The 23,973-nt window shown below is 41.7% G+C and overlaps 1 long non-coding RNA gene across 2 annotated transcripts in view; it reads right to left on the reverse strand.

Annotated features, from left to right (window-relative positions):
- LOC126644247 (uncharacterized) overlaps positions 1-23,116 on the reverse strand; it is a 90,196-nt gene extending 67,080 nt beyond the window's left edge. The window contains exons 1-6 of one of the 2 annotated variants that reach the window (XR_007629890.1): positions 22,974-23,116; positions 21,214-21,361; positions 6,640-6,707; positions 6,005-6,067; positions 3,931-4,039; positions 3,297-3,431 (exon numbers count right to left, since the gene is read on the reverse strand). This is a non-coding gene — a long non-coding RNA (uncharacterized LOC126644247). The remainder of the gene's footprint in view (positions 1-3,296; positions 3,432-3,930; positions 4,040-6,004; positions 6,068-6,639; positions 6,708-21,213; positions 21,362-22,973) is intronic. The other variant, XR_007629891.1, reaches the window with a different exon arrangement.
- Positions 23,117-23,973: the final 857 nt, after the last annotated feature.

The raw sequence follows: 23,973 nt of genomic DNA on the forward strand, positions 1-23,973 counted from the left end.
TAGAGGAGGATTGCTCCAAAGCCCCTCAAACCCAACAGAATTCAGCCTGTTGTGGATCAGGTACGGGGTCCAACACGCGAACAAGTACAGATTTGCACAGCCAGTACATTTAGAGTGGGATAAGCTTAGGACTTGCAAAATGCACGTGTGCACTTGAAAAACATCTACCCATCCATTTTCCACGTACTGGGCTCACGCTGCTGAGGAATGTCTACTGTGCTGGCTACAGGGATTTCAACTTTCTGTCTCCTGGCTGTACCACTGAGTCTAGCTAGCTGTACGACCTCGAACACACGAGCACTTATCTCTGCGAAGATCAGATGCCCTTTCGGGCACCCAGGCTGCGCCAACACCCATGGAGCTACGAAGCGACACGCTCTACCCTCTGTCTTATTTGGGAAACAAAGACATACAATCGTATCTCTAAATTATCCCCTCTCCCCCCGCCAGGTACAGGCACCGTAAATCCAAATGGGAACTGTCTGGCAGTGGGGCTTTGTTATGCATCCTGGACCTGCCCGAGCACCACCATCACAGGGGGAGGAGAGAGGGCTGATTACAGCACCTGCTTCAAGCTGTGGGTGACTGACGCAGTTGGGAGGAAAATGCCTCATTAGAGCACGTTTCCATGTTCCTGAGGGAAGGGGTCGGGTCACAGGCCTGCCCTGCCCCATGTGCCCGTGTGCACGGCAGACCCGGTGATGCAAGGCCCTGCCAAGGCCCATAGGGCCACAAGAACATGTGGCACCTGGGCGAAGGCCAGCACAGCACAGAACCCCTCCTGCTCGCAGGGGAGCTGCTGAAGCACTGAGTGGATGGGAATTAGCCCACCCTAAAAAAATATTTTTTTTCTTTTTCAAAACAAAACTGGATAATAATAAAGCATTCCTTCCACTCCACCTTTTATCTCTCTTTAGCTCCTACAAAATGTTTATGGATACTTGGTACATATTTGGAGAAGATAGTGCTGTACCCACACACCCCACAAAATACAACCCAGCCTTACAGTTCTATTGATCCACTATATTCCAAGAAGATGAGAACCTGGGATGGCACCCACAGTGTATCTGAAAGTGCTAACTCCAGCTCCATTCCCTTTTCCTTTTTCTTCTCCACCTCCTCCCTTTTCCCTCTCCTTCATCTATAATAAAATCTCTCTCACCCTGGCCAGACCTGGCAGTGTGCATCTGACAGAACCGCAGTTAATTTTAAAAAGTTTCGGCAGACACCCCACTTGTCATCTCTGATAGTGAGGATGCCATGGCAGCCCTCCTGCCTGGGCTGTGCACCCGCTCCCCGGGGATCAGCCCGCTCCCCCCGCATCGCCACCGTGCCACGCATGGAGCACGGCACTCCTGCCAGGCCTGAAAAACATGGACCTTGCCCTGGTGTTCCCTGCCTCACTATCACTCAGTAAAAGACAGATTTTTGGTTAAGATAGGTGGGAGCTTAAGAATGGACCATATCAGCAACACCTAAAATATCCTTTTGGAGGACAAATATCCATTTGGAGGATGAGTGAGAAGGACGGAGCTGGGAGCAAAAACAGTGCATCGTAGATTATTTTCACTGTTTCCCTCAATTATTATCTGAAAATATGCAAAACTTCATCCTAGCCAGCTATTAAAAAAAATAGTATTTTAATTAAGCAAAGTATTATCTATGCTTCTAATTTTTCATTCCATGCACCAAACAATTTGTACGAGAATTTTGGCAGTCCAACACAAAACACTTTCAAAATGTAAATGCTCCAGTTCACGTGCATAATTCCTGAAGGCATTCATCTGAGGGGCTGAATAGTTCTATCTGCAGTTGTATTTCAAGTTACAGACTAAAAATAATTTTAATTTTGAAACCTGGAAATCACCAATCTAATGAACAGATTTTAATCCCTCTTCAATTAACATGCACGTGGTCTTTCTGCACTGCTATGTTCATTTTCAGTATGCTTACAGAAATCCTCCCTGCAAAATGAACCAGGCAATTCTGCTTATTTTATGTTTAGAGACATCATTTCTAGCAAGCCACCACAAAATAATGAACTAATACACCAGAAGCAATTTTCTATTCCTTTAACTGCTAGTCCTCAGCAACAAAACAGCCCCCCAAGTATTACAACTTAAGGATTAAAAAAAAATCCTCTTTAGATAAACAGTATCATTAGGAGCAATACCACCGAGTACTCTGAAATTTCTCACTGAGGAGTTTTCAGCAGTTTATGATTTTATAACGACTGCAAGTTAAAACCCTCAACTAATATTTTATCTGCATTGTGCTGTGTAGCTACTACGGGCCTCTAAAAACTCCTTCGAAGAAATTAATTTTAGCTATCACCAAGCCATATGCTCCTAAATTCCTTTCTTAATCTACACAGCTCACTAAAACATTCTCCAGCTACTTTTAGAGTGATCGGCCAATAAATACTCTTTTACTACTTACAGTTATGAGTTGTATTTCAGTTTATGTTGCCATAAAACACTTCTAATGCAAAGCCAATACAGAGATGATTTTGATACAATGCTGTCAATGGCCTGAATTTAAAACTATTTGTGTATAAGCACTAGGTATTTTCCAATTATTTTGTGGGAGTTTTTTGTTTGTTTTGTGGACAAAACCCCCCAAACTTATTTGCATTTCTTTAGTTATTTACTTTGAATCCTCAATGTAAATAAAATTAGATTAAAATATTTTACAGAAGTGTCCCATTTTTTTCCAGTGTACAAAATGCTTTTTATTTTAGAAATATATACAAAAAGAATAGATTCCTTGTAAAGTATCTTTAAAATATATTCATTTCCAGATCCTTTAATTTGCACATGGACTCGTCTACATAAAGAATTCAAAGTAAGTATTATCATTAAGTCTGGCAATTTCATAGTAGTAATAAATCCAAAGCGTTTAACTGTCAAATTGTGCCTAACTCAGAACATCTATGTCCACATGCTTCTTTGGTCTATAAATGGCATTATTCTAATATTTAAGTGTTCTACTTAAAATAAATTCCTTCATTAACACCAGAAGAGAGTGGGAGTATGCGTGAGCATGTGCCTGTGCATGCAAGTAGAAGAGAAAAAGAAAATACACTTATGGCACTTACGGACTTTTAAAGGCCTCAAAAAATAGTTTTAAACAATATATTGTAAAGATAGCAATTATAAACTGATCCCGAACAATTCCAGGTATTACAAAATTTAAATATGAACCCTGAAACACTTATGTTCAAATTCACGTTGCTAGGAAAATCAGGAAGCACAACTGTGATGAGATACAATGCCTGAAGATCATCACATAGTTACCTGCAGAGCCAGGAGCTGAGCAATGCGGCCGCGTCCCCTCTCTCGTGTGTGCCCCTACAAACACACCCCACGCACTGGCTGGTGGCTGCCTTGGAGCTGTTCTGCACAGGGATGCTTAATAATGCTCCACACAGGCTGAAATATTAAATAAATGTAAAAAACGTGCACCGGATAACTTTGTTTCTTCTCTGAAGCTCCCTTCTATTTTTATTTTTCTCGAAGGGAAGGGGGAAGCGCCATTCAGGAAAGCAGCTATATATTGTGCTCAATGAAGGCAGGACTGGCACAAGTCCTAGAACATTTGCATTCAGAAATAAAAGCTGTGATCGACCTTTGTCTGCTAAGAAAATGAAGCTTGCTGGTTTTAAACAGCCTAGCGAAGGGAGGGGTAGACTCGATAGAGAAGGAGAAGAGAACCTAAAAAACAGCAACAATAGCAAATCTAAGTCTAACACATCCCTAATCGCCAGCAAAGCAATCCTCCCGCACGAGCGCGGAGCTCTCCGGGCTGATCCGCACTCCTGGTTAATCATAAATGAGCAGGCAGACGCGAGCCAATGTGCCGATCCCCACGTAGTTCCCAAACTTGGTTCTCCCGGCTGGCATCCCCCGCGCCCCGGCGGGAGCAGCTTACCCGGCAGGGCTGGATGTGGCTCCGCAGTCCCCGCGGGTGGCTCCGGGCGGCGCGGCCGGGCAGGGCCTCGCCCAGCAATCCGCACCGGCCCCGCGGCAACAATGGGCGGCTGCGAGGGTGGCACGGACGGCGGAGAAGGGAAGAAGGCAAGGCAGTAGGGCAGGCAGAATGGAAGGGAGAGGCGAGAGGAGGGAGGGAGGGAGGGAGGGAGGGAAGGCGAGAGGGAGGGGGGAGAGACAGAGGGAGAGAGGAGGGGAGGGGAAAAAGAGAAGCGTGTTAAGCTTGTCTGGTAGTTAACAAGTCTTGAATGAAGAATGTTAGCAAACAGACAAACAGCATGTCTGATGCATGCTAATAGTCCTGGCTTCACCACTGACACTATGAATAATTCAGCAGAAAGGAGGGAAAAGAAGAAGAGAGGGGAAAAAAAAAAAAGGCGCCCTCCACCCTCCCTTCACGCTCCCAAATGTCTGCAGAGGAGACGGGAATAAAAAGTGTGCCGCAACTTTCTCCTTCCCACCTATTGCACAGAAAATACTCAGCAAAAAGGCCGATCGGGCACCAGCCCTTTCGCCAGCGCTGCACTCAGAGATTTTCGATTCCTACTTTTGTTGCCTATTAATCTCCAACACCCCCCCCCCACACACACACACCTCTTTACCGCCTATTCTACTTCTTTTGTCTAGGAGCTGGCACCTGTCCCAGAGACGGCATTTTACTGCACATCCCCTTCTCCTTCCTCGGCAGAGGAGGGGGCGGGGGGAGATCTGCAAGGACGAAACAGCCTGTGCACCCCCTATCCCCCCCCAATATTTCCATTCCAGCCACGGTCCAGTTACAAGGGGTTTGGAGGGATATCACCCGTCCTATTTCACATGGCGCAGATACTTACAGCTATTAAAAATATATTTCTATAAAAGAGAAAGGCAGAGAGAGAGAGGCTCGTTCCCTGAGCAGCACTGCGCACTGGGAGTCAGGGGAGGAAAATCACAAGTAAAAGGCTTCATCCTCAGAGCACACGAACCAGCAAAGCCAGAGCAAAGAGTCATTGCTCAGCCAAAGGGATCCATTTCCTGAGCAGAGGGAAAAGGGAGAGAGGGGAAAGGGACGAGCAGAGGGCGAGCCCTGGGCGCTTTGCCCGCCGCATTAGGATGTACAACGCAGGAGAAGCGAGAACCAGCCCCAGTCGGGAACGCTGGGAGAGGAGAGGAGGGCTCAAGCAAGCAGAGGAAAAAGAAGATCCTCTTTGCAGCATTTTTAAAAGTTCTGCTCTGGCAAAGGCCGTCTGAAGGGGAGGCCCTTGCAGCAGGAATGCGAGCACCAGCCGCCTTTCCAGAGTCCGGCCTCCCCCTTGTGAGCGACTGGAGCAGTCTGGCGGAGGAGGAGGAGGACATGAGCCAGCGAAACGCAGCGGGCTGGAGCTGATGATGAAAGCGGCACGGCCCTGCGCGGGCAGGCTCCTTCCATCCCCCGCAGCCATGGGCAGACGGACGGCACCGAGCCCGGCCCCGCCGCGACCCCCGCGGGCCGCGATGGGGACCCGGAGGGAGGGAGCGGTGGGAGCAAAGGCGCTGCGCTGGAACGTAAATGTACCCACGCTATGGCAATATGCTTGACAGGGCAGTGCGGCTAATGAAGCTTTTAACTGGGGGGAGGGGAAGCTGGGGTGGTTTCTACGGACGTATTGCCGGGATTCATACGGAGAGAAGAGGCTCCCCATTACACTCACACGTACCTCCACGGCTCTGTGTCGCACAGCAGTCCGCAAGGACCACGGACTGCAGCACACACACGCACAAAACCAGCCCCAACCCACTCAGCTGAAAATGGCTATTTAAGAAAGTAAATACTGTATGTGACAAAAAAACTTTGTGATTTTGTTTTCTCATGCCCTTACTTCCAAACCAGCTGCACAGCCAAGCTCAGGCTGCTTGGCCCTTATAACTCTATTGGCACCGAGTCAAAAGCTGATAAGCATTTGGGCGAGACAGCTCAACTGCTGTGCTGGAAGAAAAACAGCTGCCATGATTGCTGTTTGATTGAGAGCACTCGCACACACTCACAAAAAACATACCGGGCTGCAAGGACGGGCCACAAATGCCTGAGGATTCGGCTTCAGAGGATCAATACACATTTCCTTAAAAAAAAAAAAAAAAAAGTTTTATCTATTTTCTCCTCCATTCTTCCCCCCCCCTCTTTTAAAGAAAACATACTGCATCGACTTGCTTTTCTTCTTCCCATCCCCCCCTCCATAACCTAAAGCAAACTCAAGGAATTGTGCCAAAAGTCCCGTTGCTAGTTACCAAGTGCATTTTTTTAAACGTCCCTTTGATACTTCTTTCCCTCGTGCTTGCCATGGAATATGCAAGTAAGATAATCTTTCCATTACTTACAAGCAGTAATTAAAAAAGGAAAAAGAACCTCTAGCTCAGTGTTCCTTTCCTTCTTTCTCTCTTACGGGGCAAGAGGAGGCAAGCGAGGGGGAGAAGGATGTTTTTGCTCTTTGCCGAGTCCAACATTTGGCTTTTTCCATTTGTGGCAGATCACTGTAACGCTATTGTAAAACAACTTCCTGCCCCTTTTGGCTCACGTTCCAGAAGCTGCTCAGCTAAGTTCATAGCACAAACTTTTTTCCCCTTCGCTGAAGAAGAGAGACAAAAAAAAAATTCCTGCAAATTATTTTCCCCCTTTTCTGGCTAATGGACTCACAAGGTGAATTTATTGCAGCTCTTCAAGAATGTTACACAGGAGACGTCGGTATCCCAGCTGGATAATTCCTAAGATGAAAAGGTGGGGTCATTATAAATATATGTCTGTGTGTGTCTGCATTTTAATTTTGTCATTTTGAATTGTAAGTCTCAGTACCATCAGGTGGATAATGAGCTAAGCTGCTTCATCTGCCGTACTAATTTGTATATCTATCATAGCACAGATCATTGGCTCAGTACATACAGCCTCCTACTTTTCAATTGCTTTTGTACTCTAAGGTGACCTGCATCTCTCCTCTCCCTCCCTTCCTCTAAATGCTCAGCCTGATGAAAATACCCACTGGAAGCTCCTAAACTCTCTCTGCTAGGAACAGGAGGCACTGCAGCCTCTCTGCTCTAAGCCAAAAAGGAAAACTAAGGCCTCCACAAGTTGCTCTCTCACGGTCTGTCCCTCCCTCCCTCCCTCTCCCTCTGTTTCTCTCATAGCAACAGCATTTCTTGGTGTGCCTGCTTTGGCATACATCAGCATTTCCACCGTCCAAGTGTCCTTTTGCGTCACATCTCGCCATTTCACCCAGCCAATGAAATCTCCTTCTTGCAATAAAAATATAGAGACTTTTGCTGTTATTGGTATATTCAAAATTTTTTTTCATGTGCTCTCCTAACAAAAAATGTTGTCAAGCATTTGATTTGCCCTACACGGGGTGGGGGGGAGGAAGGGTGAGGGAGGAGACTGTACTGGATTCAACCTTGAAGAGTCTTCTTTGTGGAAAATATGTTACCGTAAGAAAAAAGGGATTACACAGTAACTTAAGGAAAGTCATAGTTGTCCCTCTTACTTCCCATTGATTTTGCTTATGCTGTCATTGCTTTCCTGATGTACTTTTATAGTATCTAGGCAGCTTCAACTGATTGGAAAAGTCAATATGATGTGTTTCTAAGAGTTTATAAAATATTCTTCAGGAAAAAGAATATATTAATTGATATTTTATTCCTCTAAATATTGGTCATGAGGTGATAGGAAAAACTGCAATGGAACTCAAAGCGTGAGTTTCTATCCCACCCAAAGAGGCTGCTCTCCAACACCGAATCCTGAGGAATGGAGCAAAGAGCTCCAGAGTCAGATTCTTTCCAAGATGCCCTTCCTTCTCCCCCAGTCTCATACGGTTGTTCAAAGTGCAGCATTTCACTGACCAGCTGTGGCCAGGATGGTGACACAGGCTCCATCCCATGCCCAAGGTGTCCCAGGTCGTGAAGCAGCCGTTGGAGCTGCAGGCACAGCTTCTGGCGTGGCGAGCCCTGCCTGGGCTGGGAGCAGCACAGCCACCAAGCCCTGCTCCCTGCTGCCAGGCCTGACTCCTACCCCCTCTGCTCCCAAAGTGAACAGCATCAGCCACATCCAGAGGCACAGGGTGGCACGTGTGGCTTTCCTGGAGATGGCTGGCCATGCCACAGCTCCAATAACTCCTGCAGTGCCACATTTAGGGAATCTTTGTTACACATTCCCATCCAGCCTCAGGTCTCCAGAAAATGTTCAACCACTGGCATTCTGAGGAGAAGAAACATTTCTTTTGTAAGCCAAATATATGTTTTATGGTTTACCCTTACCAACTTTTTTTTTTTTTTAATGGTGTGAAACCACTAAATGTTTTTAATATTTATTTTAGGGAATTATAGTAAAAGCATAGTAAAGATTATCAGGATATAGTTGACAAGATATTTAAACAGTAACTTCCCCACAAATTTTAATTTTGGTAAAATGACACCTACTAATTCTGACCCCCTCTAATAACTTTGGTCTCTGTTGCATACAGACTCTGGATGCGGAGGATATGTGTGCCTAAATTCTGGGTGGTTAAAAAGTAAAAGCAAGCAAAATTTCTGCATAAGAGCCTTAGCAGCAGACAGCCATAATGTCCAGCTAAAACTCTTATCATTTTTGTTTAAAAATAATGGCATGACATTCCGGTAGTATTTATTTTAACAGAACATGCACAAATGAGAACGTTAACCCTGCACAGAAGAAGAGAGATTACATGCTAGAGTGCAGGCAACAACTTTTAATGCCAATGTAAAATGACAGGTAGACCTATTTTTTAGGGAAGGATCGGACTTAACTACGCAAGGAGCTTAATTCACAGTGTTTCACTTGTATTTAATCAGCTTTCTGAATGACTTTACACCCTTTTATCAGACACTACCTTTAGCTCCTTATTTATTTGTATGCTTTCTATATAAAATACAATCTCCTTTTTCTTTACTCTCTATACTACCCTTGATTTCTCACTTTTGTATAAATGTGGAAACCGCTGCGGTTCCTCCCTGCTTCTGCCCACTCCTAACAGGGACAATTCTGGTGCTTTTGGAGAGTTAAAAGTGCCTCGCCTTTACACAAGTACAGTCCTATTCTCCCATTCAAAGCTGCCCTTGCTCCAGGAGATATCTTACCACATTCTATATGTCACCACAGTGGGGAAACTGGATTGAAAGTTGTCTAACTTTGGGTTACCACAGTACTAAAAAATAAGGATTCAGGAAAGAGGAAAACAATTACACAAAGTCCAACTGCTAAGTTTCACTTAATAGAAATGGAATTCTAAAGAGGGAAGTGGAGAAATTATTTTAAGATTCAGTATGCCTGAATAAATTCAAATTATGTAAACAGTAGTAAGCCAGTACTTTCACACCACAGTTTATATTATTACATAATTCTATAACCTCTCTCTTTCCCTTTATCACAAGTTCTGCCTATTGGAAACTCATTATAAATACTCCTGCTGAACACTAATTCATTTGCTTCTATTTTAACTCGGAGTAGCATCTCTTGTTCTTTGGTCTCAGTTCAATGTGATACAGACATCCACAATGAGGTCACCTCTGAACAGACTTTTTTGCTTTCCAGACAGTATAGCTAATTTTCAGTATGGGGTGGTTTTTAATCTAGCAGCCACCAGGAAATATAACTAAAAAGTCATTAATAAAATAATAAAAAATATAAATAATAAATAATTAATAAAACGTTATCATGTACATTTTTTAAAAAAATAATACAATCAAACTTATTTTTTAGGATTAAGTTATCCAGAAAAGTATAAATTCTTTTTGGTTTTTTGTACCATTAAAATAATTCCAGTTCATCGCCAAAAATAGCTTTACTTAACATTTAGAGAGCTCTTCTTTTTAAAGGCACTCTCCAGGAATTAAAAATAATAATTATCAAAATCTATCTATGAAGGCAAAGCAGTCTTGCCCATCGCTCCCGAAGGAAACACAGGCACTCTGTAGGATTACAGCTGGTGCACATCAGAGAAAGGACAGCACTTACACAGCAGGCAGGTTACTTGGGAAAGTTCTATCTACTGTTGCATAACTTGCATTAATTCCAGTGGATCAGTGGTGTATTAAATTATGGGGGGAAAACATGAAATCCCAAACAGACAATTCTGAAAAGATATGAACTGTAAAGGCAAGCTGAATATATTTCCACACCCTTCCCTTCAAATCATCATGAAGCATTTTGCAAAAACACTTCCCCCCGTACACTGTATTTTAACAATAATGTTTTATGGAAAACTTGGCATTAAACTGGTACCAACATAAGTGAAACTCTGGCCGGACGACAAGTGGGTGTTTTTTTAGGTTTTTTTCTTTAAGAAAGGAGGCATTCAGTGGGGCGTTGCATCAGCAGGATTTTAAGGGTGCTACCGACGCAATTCTGTTTATCTTCCAACATTTTCCCCCTTTTTTTTTTTGCTGTACAGAGCTTGTAAGAGAGGGCAGTGCTATTTTTTCTGCCTGTGCCCACTGCTGACAAGGCAGGGCAGCAGCAGCAAGTCCCAGCCCGGGGCAGGATCGGGTGGAGCGCCCTGTCCCCGTCCGTGGTTATGCCGGGCTGGAGGGTTCCCTAGCCCGGATCACCGGCCCCGCTCCTTCCTTCCCGGCCCCGCCGCAGGTAAGCGGCGACCCCTTCCCGGCCCCGCTGCCGTGCCTGCCTGTCCCGCTGGGAATGCTGTCCCGGCACTCCTGCTCTCCCCGCGAGCACGGCCCTAAAACGAGCCGTGGGGCTGCAAACTCAGCCTTCCCCTCACCTACAGGCATTCCTGCTGAGAATCCTCTGCTCAGTGCCTCACAGAAAGAGCTGCCGGAGATTACAAAAAAAATAATATATGTAATATTAAAAAGGGGGAAGAAAAAGGGAACACATTGTGGGAAAAAAAAAAAAAAGTTGATTTTTACATAATAATAAGCTGCAAAAAGTAAACAAGTATACAAAATGAAAACTTACAATTTCTCAGGTCTACAAGAGGCTTAAAATACCTTTATATTGTAAATGTGTTACAGGTTTTTATACTACTCAAGAGCTGTCCAGTGACCCAAGTTCTCTGATATTAAGTATCTTTTTTTTAATAACAAAATAGTGCAACAATCCCTAACGAAGTGAACTGCAGTGTGAACAAAAATGACAAACCACAAATTCCTCTGTGTTTTTTTGGTAGTGAAATGTTATCAAAGCTGAAAAATTTGCATAAACTGTAAGAAAATCAAAAGGGACGTCCATTACGGTCTCACATGGACAGCACAGCTGCAATTCCTTAGCACACACAGACGCACTCCAAAATGGTTGTGGATACAGAATTCACAGGGCATGATCTGTCTATGAGCTGAGCATCAGTATCAGGTCTATTTTATGTGGCCAGCTCCAGCTGTGCAGTTCAAGTTCCCGCTTCTCTTTAGTGCGTTAAAGCTACAATATATGGTCCATACGGTGCACTGATCAGTCCAGCCTGGCTATCCAAGTGTCACTGGAATCTTACATGGTAACACAGGTAAATTTAAATCCCTCTCCTTGAAAAAAGAATTTTCTCACATGAACATTAATGATACATTATTGTTATAATAAAATATAGTGTCAAGAGGATAATGAATCTACTGAAAGTATTCACTTATTTATCTGGCAGACAAATACAGGCTTCTACATTCTATCAGCTGCAGGTATAATTTATAGGTGGGGAAAAAAGGTCAATACTTTGTAGAATTTTTGTTCTATTAACTGTCTTCCTGGGAACCATCTGAGCTTTTTTTCCTTCCTGTCTGTCTTGTTACACTTACTGGAGTTGCCCCACGTGCACTATTAAGTTTCATGCATTTCTGCATTTGGAAGGGATGCCTACAAATTGAACAGGACTGTGCAAAGTTTGAGTTTCAGTAAGCCAGGTATACCCCACAGATGTGGCTGCGTATTTCCTGTGCCAGACAGATGCATGCCTGGAGGTAAACTGAGGCACTCCATCCTCTCTACACACTCTCCCATCCGACAGAAAGACCAGAGGGAGACACCCTGATTTATACCATCTTTGCATCAAATAGCGTGAAAAATGTGTTTTAAAAGGGTGGGTAATTTTGGTATTACCAGCAAACCTGAAGCTTAATGCAGAAAATATTTTTTTCCTAATTTTCCATTTTGCTTTTTAAAAGATGAACCAGCATCTACACAGATTAAATGCATGCCGTAATTTAGTAAAGGTGATTTCAGTTCAGTTTATTACAACCTCACAAAACCAACACAAATGGTCTTAGAAACATCCAGTGAAGTTTTGGCTACATTGTCACCACTAATAAAGTGCAGTATAAATGCTGACACTGGCATCACAAACAAACAAACAAAAACAAACAAACAAAAAAAAGAATTGGGGGGAATTGGGAAAAGCTGCTTCCAGACTTATTCAGTGAACTATATTTTTCATTTGTTTAGAAACACTTCCTTTTCAGAATACTAAAAATTTCCAGGGGATATCAGTGACTTATCTGTGGAAGTTTCAAGTTGCAAATTTAACCATTTTTTCCTTTGGGCCCAAAAAAACATTTTATTGGAGATGTAATATGGCTGACCAAAGCACTGAAATATTAAAAGATCAACTCTTAAATTTATATTCCCAGAAAAAGTTATCAACAGAAATATAATACAATGAATTTTTCTTTGTCCACCAAAAATTTCAAGAGAACTGTACAGTGTTTTTTCTAATGCTAAGTTCCTAAGAAGGAACTTAGTAAGAAAACTGTGCAGGAAAAAAGCCCAGACTTTTTACCTCTCGGCAACAGGACATTGAGACTGGATTCAACGTGGAGAGTCTCACTGACTCAGTCAGAAACACAGCTGCTTTTCAAACCATTTTGAAGCCAAGTATCAAAATCAAAATTGATGTCTAAAGCCCGTATTACTTCCAGCATTTATCTGAAATAAAATTACCCGATTCCAACTTCCCCCAATAACCATTCCAACCAAATCAGCTCCTCTGTCCCTCCTGCACGCAGGGGCAGGCTGGCACACCTGCACACAGGTACGTGTGTGTGTGTGTGTGTGTGTGTGCAGCCACAGTCTCATGCTGCCACAGCCCAGGAAGTGGGAACACTCTCAGAGTTCAGTTTACATAATACTGCTCAGTGCAAATCACAATATTTTTATAATATAGCCTAAAGATTACTAACAAAGGGTTACGTTTGAATTACAACAGAAAAATCCCAGTTTTGCTTTAAAACGGCACTTTACCCATTGCTACACAAAGAGTCGTGTATCCCACACATGCAGGGGAACATTTTTATAGGAATACCAGGTCTACTATGCTATTGTGGAGGCTTTGCTGGTCAGTGAACGGCCAAAATCTTAAGCAAGCTAAGAAACTCATTGGCAATCTCTTGGAAAAGGCCCTTTCGTGAGTGAACCACTGCGCAACACCAGCCCCTGCCTTTGCCTTTCCCTAACAGAGAACGCCATTTTGAGCTTCTCCTGCATTTTGCTTTCCAAAGGGGTTAAGGCCATGGAAAGCATAAGGATGGTATCCTCTTACCACAGAAAAACAGAGCAATGCAGTTTCCCAGAGAAGCAGCCTTTTTATTTTTACAGGTGCAACTGATGTCTGTCTTGTATTTTCTGCTCACCAGAATATTAATTTAAAAACCACACACACATGGATGTATGACATGCAGATATCTCTACCCATGCAGCTTTTTTTAAACTCTCACATACTTCTTTTTACTCAAGTATTCCATGGAAAGATGCAGAAGAAGAGATTTTTACATAAGACAAATCAGACAAATAAGCACTCACTTCGAGTGAATTTTGGTGAGTTACACTGGGCCTGAATCTATCCAGCAGCCCAACATTTAGAAAAATGTTTATCTTCAGAATATAAAAAATAGAGTCCATAATTTCCATAGCACACCTAAAGCCTGACCAAACCCATGTAATACAGCACCATTTTTTTTTAATTTTTCATGTTTTCTCTCCTTAAACTGTTATATTGCAATCATTGTGCAAAGGACCAAGGAAATCAGCAGGGTAATAGAAACCGTTTAATCTTAAAAGCAGAATAGTCAGGTGTACACTAGTTGTTTAAGAGAAAAAGCCATTAATTTTCATACTGAATTTAGCAGCTCATATTTCTAATTTCAGTAACATCTTTGTCTAGAAAATGAGAGGAGTCTTACCTACCATGAAGCTTTACCAGGTACACTGGCTGGAGAAATCAGTGCTGGAAATAGTAATGCTGAGAAATCATATTCACACAGTAAAATATATACACTATTCTCTGCCTATTCTGTTAATCTCAATCTTGCCAGAGATTAAGCTTTTTTTTTTTTTTAACAGTAAAACAGCAAAAGAAAAAAGTCCCGAAAGGTTTGAGTCAGGAACATTCAAAGCAAAAAAAAAAATCCAAAAGGCTTCCCTCACTAAGGAAGTGCCTCAGAAGAGGCACTTCTACAATGGCATCCTAGAGTATCATATTGAATGCTGAAATATTCCACACACTGAGAAAAATTAGTTTTCCCTTCCATCAGGCACTTGCTATAGTTATTGTAAGGTTCCAATATCTTACTGAGGAAAAATATGTATTTTAAAATTTGAATATTGGCCGAGTATTGTCTTAACTTCTTTCTTTTAAACTCCAAGCTGCTATTCACATTTTAAAATTCTCCTACAGCTCATTACCTCCAAAGAAAGCACAACCATATCCTTTTTTAAGGAAAAAAAATTACAAATTAATGCAGCTGACACTGCCTTGACACTCTCTCTAGTCTCTGAAATCCTGCAGATAACAGAAAAGCAGTATTAGTACTCAAGAAGACAGTGAAAGGGAGCGGACTTCGTATTTTCATTTGTAAACACATTATTATAACTAAGTAACACCTATGAGGATGAGACATATCTAAACTGCCAATATTATTTCTCTTGGAAAACGGGTGGAGTACATGTACCTTTCCTACCTGGTTGCCCTTAAAATCTAGAGCTAGTGGAGTCTGGGAATTTCCAGTAAGGGATCGTGGCCACAGCAGGGCTGTGTCAGCACTGCTGCACTCAGCATCACTTGCTGCTCACGGTGGGCTCAGCTCTGAATGCCACTTTTCATTCAGAGGGCACCACGTCTCAGTTGCTCAGCCACTTCTCTTGTTGGAAGAGCTCATTCTGCTGTATTACAGAACTCATTTCTTAATCTAAGAGTAGTTTAATACAAGTGTTTATTTAAATAAGACAACTGCAAGAAAACTGAAGACGTAATGTTTTACTTGAACTGACTGGAATACAAAGACATATTTTTACCTCTATCCTATTCATGTTGACGCCACAGAAGCCTTGAAGCTCACTATTGTAAGAATTACTTCTTTTTGTGATGGCAACATAAGCTCCCCCAGTACACTCACATCTCTTGTGCTCATTTCCAACCCTGCTGAGTTTTACACAACTTGGCTGTCACCAGCAATTAGGGCTATCTTGGGTTTGGAGTTTTTTTTTTGATAGAACGAAGAAATGTGAAAAAGCAGTATGTTGACTAAAGATATGTGTTTACAGTTATTGATCATAAAATAATTAAACTGTATTTCACAGATTTTACTGCTGAGCAAAGAAGAATATATAGATGAAAAATAACCAATATCCTTTGGTGAAAGGTGATGATTTTCTATAAGTGAGTCTTCCAGATAATTTATCTCAGCTTCCATGTTTATATATGTTCCCTAGTCACAGCAAATAAAAATGAGGTGCATCACATTCTGCCACCAGCTACAAGCCAAAAAAAAAAAAAAAGAAAAATGAAAAAAGCCCAGGCATTTTTGCATAAAATTAGTGATAGAGATGAGGAAGTCCTAGCTCTCTTTGGCTCAGTACCCTGTGCTCAGCCTCAAAGGGCCCTGCATGTGTATTGAAGCAACACAAGAAGTTATGGAAAAGGTGCTGGATGCTATCTGCTGGGACACAGAATCATGTTTCCTTATGGCTGAGAAACAAGGACCTCAGAGGCCCAAGTCTGATGCTGCAATTGCGGTTTCTCACTTACTTTTAAGAGGAAAAAATCACTAATTTTCACTAGTATGTGCTTCTTCCTTTGGAAAAAATCCAGTGGGGGTAAAACAAAAAATGTTTAAAGGCTGAAAATAGAGCAATTGAATTACAGGGGGAAGACCCAAGCAATAGATTTAGTTGAAGGAGGCATTAACTGGCACAGCCATTGGTAATTAAAGAGCTAATACGTCTTCTTTGAAATAGTTTGACTTTTCCTCTGGCTGAGACCGCGGCACACTCCATGCTCAGGGTCGGCACAGGCAAACCTGATACTCTGCCATTCTCTGCCAGCACGTGCCAAAATTAGTTCTCCATTTGGTGGTGGCCCTCTGAGAGCAATTCCCATTGAGAAGGGAACAAAGGCCGCGACCCCAAGGTCAGAGTGTAATGCAGGAAGCATGACCTCCCCTTTGTTCAGAACAGCACTGTTTACTCTGCCTAAGTAAAGATCACCAATACATTAACTAAAGAGGATTAAAAAGGTCATATCCCCAGGGATGGAGCTCATGCAAGTGGCAACTCTCTTCAGTCACTAAATCATTTGACTTCCCACTACCCCTCCTTCAAAATAGAGACACCTTAAGCTGCCACAGCTTAATGTCACAGTATTTCCAGAGCCAAAGTCTGTACAAATTCCTGTTTCAAACCCAGGTTATTTTCTGCACAGCTAGCCAGCTGTTTTGAAGTAATTTTTAAAGTTATCAAAATATTTTAAGTGAAAACTATCACCTCAATACAATTTTTCCTTTTATATTTCCTGCTGAAAGTTTCTGAGTTGATTTATTAAATTGTTTGGGGTCTTAAAGTGGTTATTAAAAAGTGCAATTTTTTGTAGCTATTATAAATGAGATTCTTAAAATATCCTGTGGTTTAAAGTAGTCTGTGGATGGGCAGAGAAGGTGCTTGTTGCTGTAGACAATTGCTAAGTCCCTGATGGTTCACGAGCAAAGAGGAGAACAAGAAAAACAAACTGAAAGTACGCTACCTAAGAAAATTCACATATGCTGATACCTGAGCTTTATTGGGCTACAGAAGCACTTCTTTTGGCTATTAAGCTTCCTCTTATCAACTTTTTATAATATCTTTGAACATCATTATTAATATGAATATTAACAGAAGTATCTCTTGAAACATCTAAATTAATGCTGCCTTGTTAAAATATGAGAGGCAACACAGCCAGTTAGAGAGGAGTGCCTCCTTCCCATTCTCACCTCTAATCCACTTGCCTGCTGGATGATCCCAGCTTTTGCTTTGCACCTTGGTTTCCTCATCTCTGGGGATGTGGCTCACTGGGATGCAGATTTTAGCATCAGTTACTCGGCCAGGCTGGGAGGAAGAGAGCATTTGTAAGGGAGTGGTCTAGACAGATATTTTCCCTTCTCCACCCTCAGGCAGTAGCACCTCTGATGAAGCTGAACATTATCTTAGAGGTTCCAGAAGAAAATAATAGGAATAAAGCCAGGCAGGCAGGGCAAGCTCTTGATCCAAGTCTCTGGCCCAGGGAGCTCAGCAGCAGAGACAAAGCCCACCTGGGGTAAACGCAGCTGAAATCAGCACGAGATCACCATCATCGCACCAACAGTGCCAGAGCCAAAGAACAAGGTCCTGGAGCACCAGGGTACAGCAGTGACTGCAAGGGCAGGGCTGAGAGGTGAGTGGGTGGGCAAGGACAACATAAGCATTGAGCAAAGCTTTGTAACAGGCTGAGGCAAAGAGGTACCTTGTCCAGAAAGCAAAAGCACTGGACTGAAACAACTAGAACAAAGAATATACTTAGAAATTAATATTTGACAGTGGAGAGTGGGAGCATAAGTACTAAACCAGTGACACAAGGACAATTTACTGACATACATTAGAAGCAGGAAGACTGCACAACAGTTGTCTGGCAAGTCTGAAATAGTACTGGGAAACAAAGGGAGTGAAGAGAGAGGACAAAAAACATTGCAGAAAAGGTAACGGCTGATTATGACCTTGAGCTGTTTAGTCCTACAAAAGAGGAACCTCACCCTTTCCCACCCTGTATGACCATATTGACATTTCTTGTTAGCTGGGTTCCTGATCTGGGGTATTCATTAAAAAATACAATATACCAATTACTTCTTCCAGTGGAAACTCCTAGTCTTTTCCAGTTCTTGTTCACCTTCTCACCAGCCAACAGCACTTTCCCTCTAAGATAGGAAGCAACAACACCACTACGGAGTTACAGAATGAGATGTCCTTTCTCTTGAACAGGAAAGCAGAGAAAACATGACTTTGTGACACAGAATTCTTGTACAATCAATTTTTTTTGGGGGGTGGAGCAATCTTGACCCTACCACATATTCTGAGATACACCCCTTTATCTCCTGATGTCCAGAAATCCAGACAGACCCAAAGGTATCTTTTAGGTTAAAAAGAAGTTATCAGGCTTAATACAGATGGAAAACTCTATGATATTCAAGTCATCAAATTGTCCCCCCTCTGGTCCCTTCAAACAGCAAATCCCATTAATCAATTCTTTTGCAAGTAAAGGGTGAAAGAGCAGCAGACAGCAAAGCAGAAAGTGCTGAAATAACTGGATAAATTAAAAGGCAAGCCACTCCAAGGACATACGCAGGCTTTCGGAAGCTGCTCAAGGTTGGAGGCAGGGTTTCCAACAAAAATCTGCACTCTCCTATCAGGAATGAAAGGGTAGCAGTCCTCAAAAATAGCCACAAATGATGATCCAGATTACATGCCAATGAATTCTGTGACTTAGTAAACCGTCTGGAAGGCTACTTTAAAAGATTATAATTTTAATGCCTGAGCAGGGATTACGTAATGGAGAGAAAAACAGCATTGCTAACATAATGAAAATATGTCTTTTTTCACTGGGAGGCACCCACAGAAGAAATTATTATTTAGTTGGCCTTTCAAAAGGGTTTTGACAATGTGACTCATGAAGGCCATAAAGAAAATGCAGTCATCATGACAAAGTTGGAATCGTGATTAAAAACCAGCTAAGCAGCCAAAAGTAAACTGCTGGAATGAAAAGACACTTTGACACAAGAAAAGTTACTAGTTGCTGCATGCAGAGGTCATGCTGGAATCAACTTTTACCTTTAGTTAGTGGTCTAGAAAGATCAGCTGTAAAATAAGAGTGGCAAAACTGACAGGCAAGGGGAGGGTATTGGATTACTGAGGGGTTTAACAAAGTTGAGTGAATATGAAACATAGTAAATGTTTTTTTTATAATTGCTAAGGAGATCATATTGCAACATTGTCAAAGGGAAGAGACCTGGGTGCCATCATGACAAGTTGACCAAAGCTTTCAAGGATAGGCAGCAATGTCAGATAAGCCAAGCAGGAAAACAGGCTCCTGTATTCAAAACCTTACCCTTCTACTATCCACCTGCCAGGGAGATACCTTCCTGGAGAATGCTGTCTGCAGTTCTTGTTGCCTTCCCTCTCTACAGCTACAGCAATCACAGGACTGCAAGGGCAGGTGACTGAAACAGTATGACTTCCAAGAGACTGCCACATATGAAGACAAAGTAGTCAAACTATTTATGGTGGTGAGCACATGAGCAACAGGGAAGGCAAAGAGAGTTCGAAAGTCAGGAACTATAGCCTGACTCTCACCTACTTCCAATCCTGAATGGGAAATTACTCAGTTAAATAAAAACAAAAACAAAAACAAAAAAAACTAGTAAATTTATACTATAGGAATATATTATTTTACCACATGCAGTCTGAGCATGTGAAAATCAGTCCATCATTAAGGGACATCAGTAGGAATCTGAAAGAACAGAGTTCTACACATAGCCTACAAAAATACAGTGTTAAATGGGATTGCTGGGTGGAACGACTATAAAGACATTTGCACAAAGCTACGATGAAACCACTGGCCAAGGGATCCACCTGGCCCACTTTCTGGCAAGGACAGGGTATTCCAGAAGGAACCCATGTTAGTTATCTTCATCCTCCACTCTCTTACCACCCAACCTTTTGTAAAAAATGTCAGGGTAAACCTGGCATTAATTAGCCTGTGGAGCTACCCAAGGCAGTAACTTACTCTTACACTTTGTATGGCCAAAGGAGAGGGCAAAGCACCAGACAAGTTCCCTTGGACTGATGTGAAGCCATTCACCCCCTCCTCAGCCAGGGGCTGACACAGCCATGCCAGTGCCTCACTCCCATTTCACCACAGCACCTCAAACCGTGCATGGCTACTTTGCTACCTACTCTCCCCCCTCACAAATAATTAGCAAGAGCCTAAATTGTAAGACACTGTTTTACCAAGTAAATACATTTCCTTTTTTATCTTACTATCTTTTTTCCCCATCTGCACATTGTTATTTGCAAAAACCACTTAACAATTATGAGAGATTCCAAGATGTGTGTCAGATCCTGGGATATTGCCACTCACATACTGGTTTGCTACACTCAGCCTTTGGTCTTGTGGCTCACAATTCACCCGAGCTGTGAGAACAGCTCACCACAACCCACATGCTGCTGCTCCTCAAAGGAAGACAAGGGTACATAATTAAGAGATGATGAGCTGAAATGTAAGACAGGAGATGTGGGAGCAGATTCTGTAACCACACCGGTGAGTGGTTTTACTACTAAAGAAGTTTCTTCACCTCTGTCTTCTCTCATGTAGAACTTGCACATTTTTAAAATACATTTGCAGCAGCAGAGGGAAAAAAAAATGACTGCTACAATCATGCCACTGCAGAAAAATAGTTTTATCAATTGTATGGAATTAAGATTGTAAATCAGCATTATTAACAAACTGTCAACACTTGTTACAAGGGCAATGTCTTAAAAAAAAACCAGTTTTACTAAAAATACCATCAAAATCTCATCCCACAAGAATTGTGACCTGAAAATGCTCTCACAAGTGGTCATAATATAAAGAACTATGGACAGAAATATCTGTGTGTCATGTGCCAGCTGGAGGACTAACAGCATGGAAATGAAAATCCAGAAGTGGGTACAGATCTACTCTGGAAGATACAGGATCAGTCCCTCGATGGTCATTCAGCATAAACAAAAAGTCAAACCACTTTTCTTATTATTCTGTAGAGCTGAAACTAGTTTTTGTTGTTCTTACCATGACTTATTAGTGAGAGAGTTGAGAGGTCTGGAGCAAAACCAGGTGTGAATACAGCTACCAAACTAAAGTGAGGACCACTGACCGACCCTCAGAAACCAGCACAAGCAATAACAGGATTACATGCTCACTTGTTTTCCAATTTAAACAAATAAATTCAGTTTTACCTAAAAGAAGGCTTCATTTTGTCCTGATGAAGAGCTACATCTCCACAAGGCAGTGATCCTCTACAGGGCCAGAGCCTCCCAGCAGCAGCCACACCCTTCTCTTCCTCATTTTTTTCCACTGATCATAAAATATTTTCGGAGCCAGGCCCTGAAAAAACCAAAACAAATACCACATTTTTAATAGACACCAAATATCACATTGCTGATTTAATTAGGCAGATTAGAAACAAATAAATGTATTTTCACACACATATTTTTATTTTCTGTTTCATTTCAAAGAAATTCGGTAGGCTTGATTTGTCTCTCTATTCAAACCAAAGGTGAGGAACACTGAAAAGGTGTTGTATGCTGAGGGCAGAATCAAGCCCTCCAGATGGCTCTTCTTAGAGTTTTATGTAACATGTTGTCCATTGGTACTGGAAAAATTCACAAGTCAGGGCTTTTCAGAGCACCTTCATACAAGCCTATATATTTTGTAGCAGTAACAGATGCCAACGCAAGACAAGCTGAGAGAGACATCCTGGAGGTGGTCTCTTCAGCCCATGGGGTTCTATGGATTCGACACTCGGGCAGATCTAACTCCAACTTTTTTAGGAAAAAAAAAAAGTCCTGGTCCACTCAAACTCTCCCAGATCATCAAATCATTCAGATCACAGTATCTGCAGCACAGTTAATAATGATACAGGAGAGCAAGTATCACACAACACGTCCTTACTTTTATTACTAATATTTCACACCATTTATTTGATTGATAATTTTGCCGTACAGAGAACTATCTGGAAACTGATTGTTGCTATAAAATGTTTTGCATATTGTGTCATCTGCTGGCTTTAATTCATTAGCTAAACAACACTGTAATTATACATTTCCTATTCTATTTAACTAGAAAATATTCACACTAAAACAAAGTGATAAAACCAACTTCCTCCCATATCTTGAAAACCACCCACTTATTTGCAAATAACCCGCTCCAGCATTCAACAAAATACAAATATTTAGTGTTCAAAACACAACATTTAGGGTTCAGTAACTTAAGCTCAATTTTCTTTTGCAAATAACTGCACATATATATTTTTGTTCTGCTATCATTAGGTTTGTGAAATTAATATTAAAATAAGCTGTTTGCTTATTTAAATTCAGAACTAAATAAGCAACCTGAATCCACAGTTTTATGATATTATCCTTGCTGAAAAACCAAATTAATCTTAAAATAGGAACACTGAGGCTATGCTGAGATGTCTGTCAGGGGATGACAACATATATTACAGATAGTACACTAAATCATGCCAAATCCAAAATAATTTTGTAAGCCCAGCCCCTTCTACATATTTATTCATGTACAATTCCATACCCTTCAAAAAAGACTGTTATAAGCAAGTGATCCAATCGTCAAGGTGTTGTTCCCAGTTCCATTCAGTCCTGCATCCTAACAGGTTTCCAATCAGCCATTCTGAAATCTTAAAGCCTGCCTAGTGCTGTATTTGCACACACACAGTAAAATAGAATTAACTTGCAGTGTGTACCAATCCTTAAGTATTTGCAGACACGTTTATTCTCACAGAAATCTTTGTTTCCTAAAATGCAGATATTAGGTGTGACGTGTATCTCCCATCAGACTGGAATGCTCCAGAACACCACTGACTTTTAAATCCAAATACACGGCAAGGGAAATGCCAGCACGTTCAGATTTTACTCCCTACTAAGATTCCCCGCTCCGAGCCCTCCCAGCCCTGTATTCCATATTGTAACAGCACACTTACACCAGACTGCATTCCTATTTACGGAGCTGCTCTGCAATAAAGGAGTAAAGAGGAATCCAAGGGTTAACCAAAGGAAAAAACCAAAACAACAAACCCCAGCACCGAAATGCCCAGCCATGCTGCAGACCTTGCAAGAAGAGAAAAACATTCAGCAGACAACAGCCCAACAAAAAGCAAACAGAATTTAGTGCCGCTATTGCCTGGATACCAGCTTGGGATTTAGGCAGCCTTGGATTACAAGGACTATTCCCCTGAAAATCCAGCCCACAGTTCCTGCACTGTTTTCTACCAATACCACATCCAAACTGTGACTAAACACCTCATTATGCTCCTCTGGCACTGTCTGAAAGCACACATATTGTACAATTTTCTGGGGCACCTAAAAGCAGAGGGGAAAAAAGCAGCTATTTTTCACCAATCAGTAATGAAATGATGAACGGCACGTTCCCTGCAAAAGCTTGCACCATCAGGGCATTTTCTTTCACCCCCCTTTTCTTTCTGTGTAGGCAACAGGTGATAAAATACAGCCCCAGCCTTCAACTTTAAAAATAAAAAAATGCATAGAGTCTAGAGGAAATCTACACTGTAACACAGTCTTTTTTAATAAATTAAAATTGAATGAAGAGGTTTAACTGGGCCTCTACATTGGCATCAGAAAGTAAATGCTTTTCTTAATACTCATTTGTAGAGGTTTTCATTTAAAGAAAATACAGCCCTCACAGTTACAAATACTAACCAGGGCCTTGAGGTAACAATCTGGTCTCGACAGATCTTAAAAGAGAAAACCCAAAATGCATTTTCAAAGGAACTGAATGCCTCAAATATTTCACCACAATCTCCTTTTCCAATAACTTGCTAATTGATCTTAAATACATAGATGAATTATGAGGCAATAACCTCCAGTTTTCTTACCTCTTACTCCAAACATTAAATGCTGATTTATAGATATCTGAAATATTTAATTGGCTGTTCATGCCACTTAAACAGTTTATCTAATTTA

This window comes from Myiozetetes cayanensis, unplaced genomic scaffold (genome assembly GCF_022539395.1).
Source record: "Myiozetetes cayanensis isolate MyiCay16 unplaced genomic scaffold, myiCay2020 scf3, whole genome shotgun sequence".
In the NCBI taxonomy this organism is placed as follows: domain Eukaryota; kingdom Metazoa; phylum Chordata; class Aves; order Passeriformes; family Tyrannidae; genus Myiozetetes; species Myiozetetes cayanensis.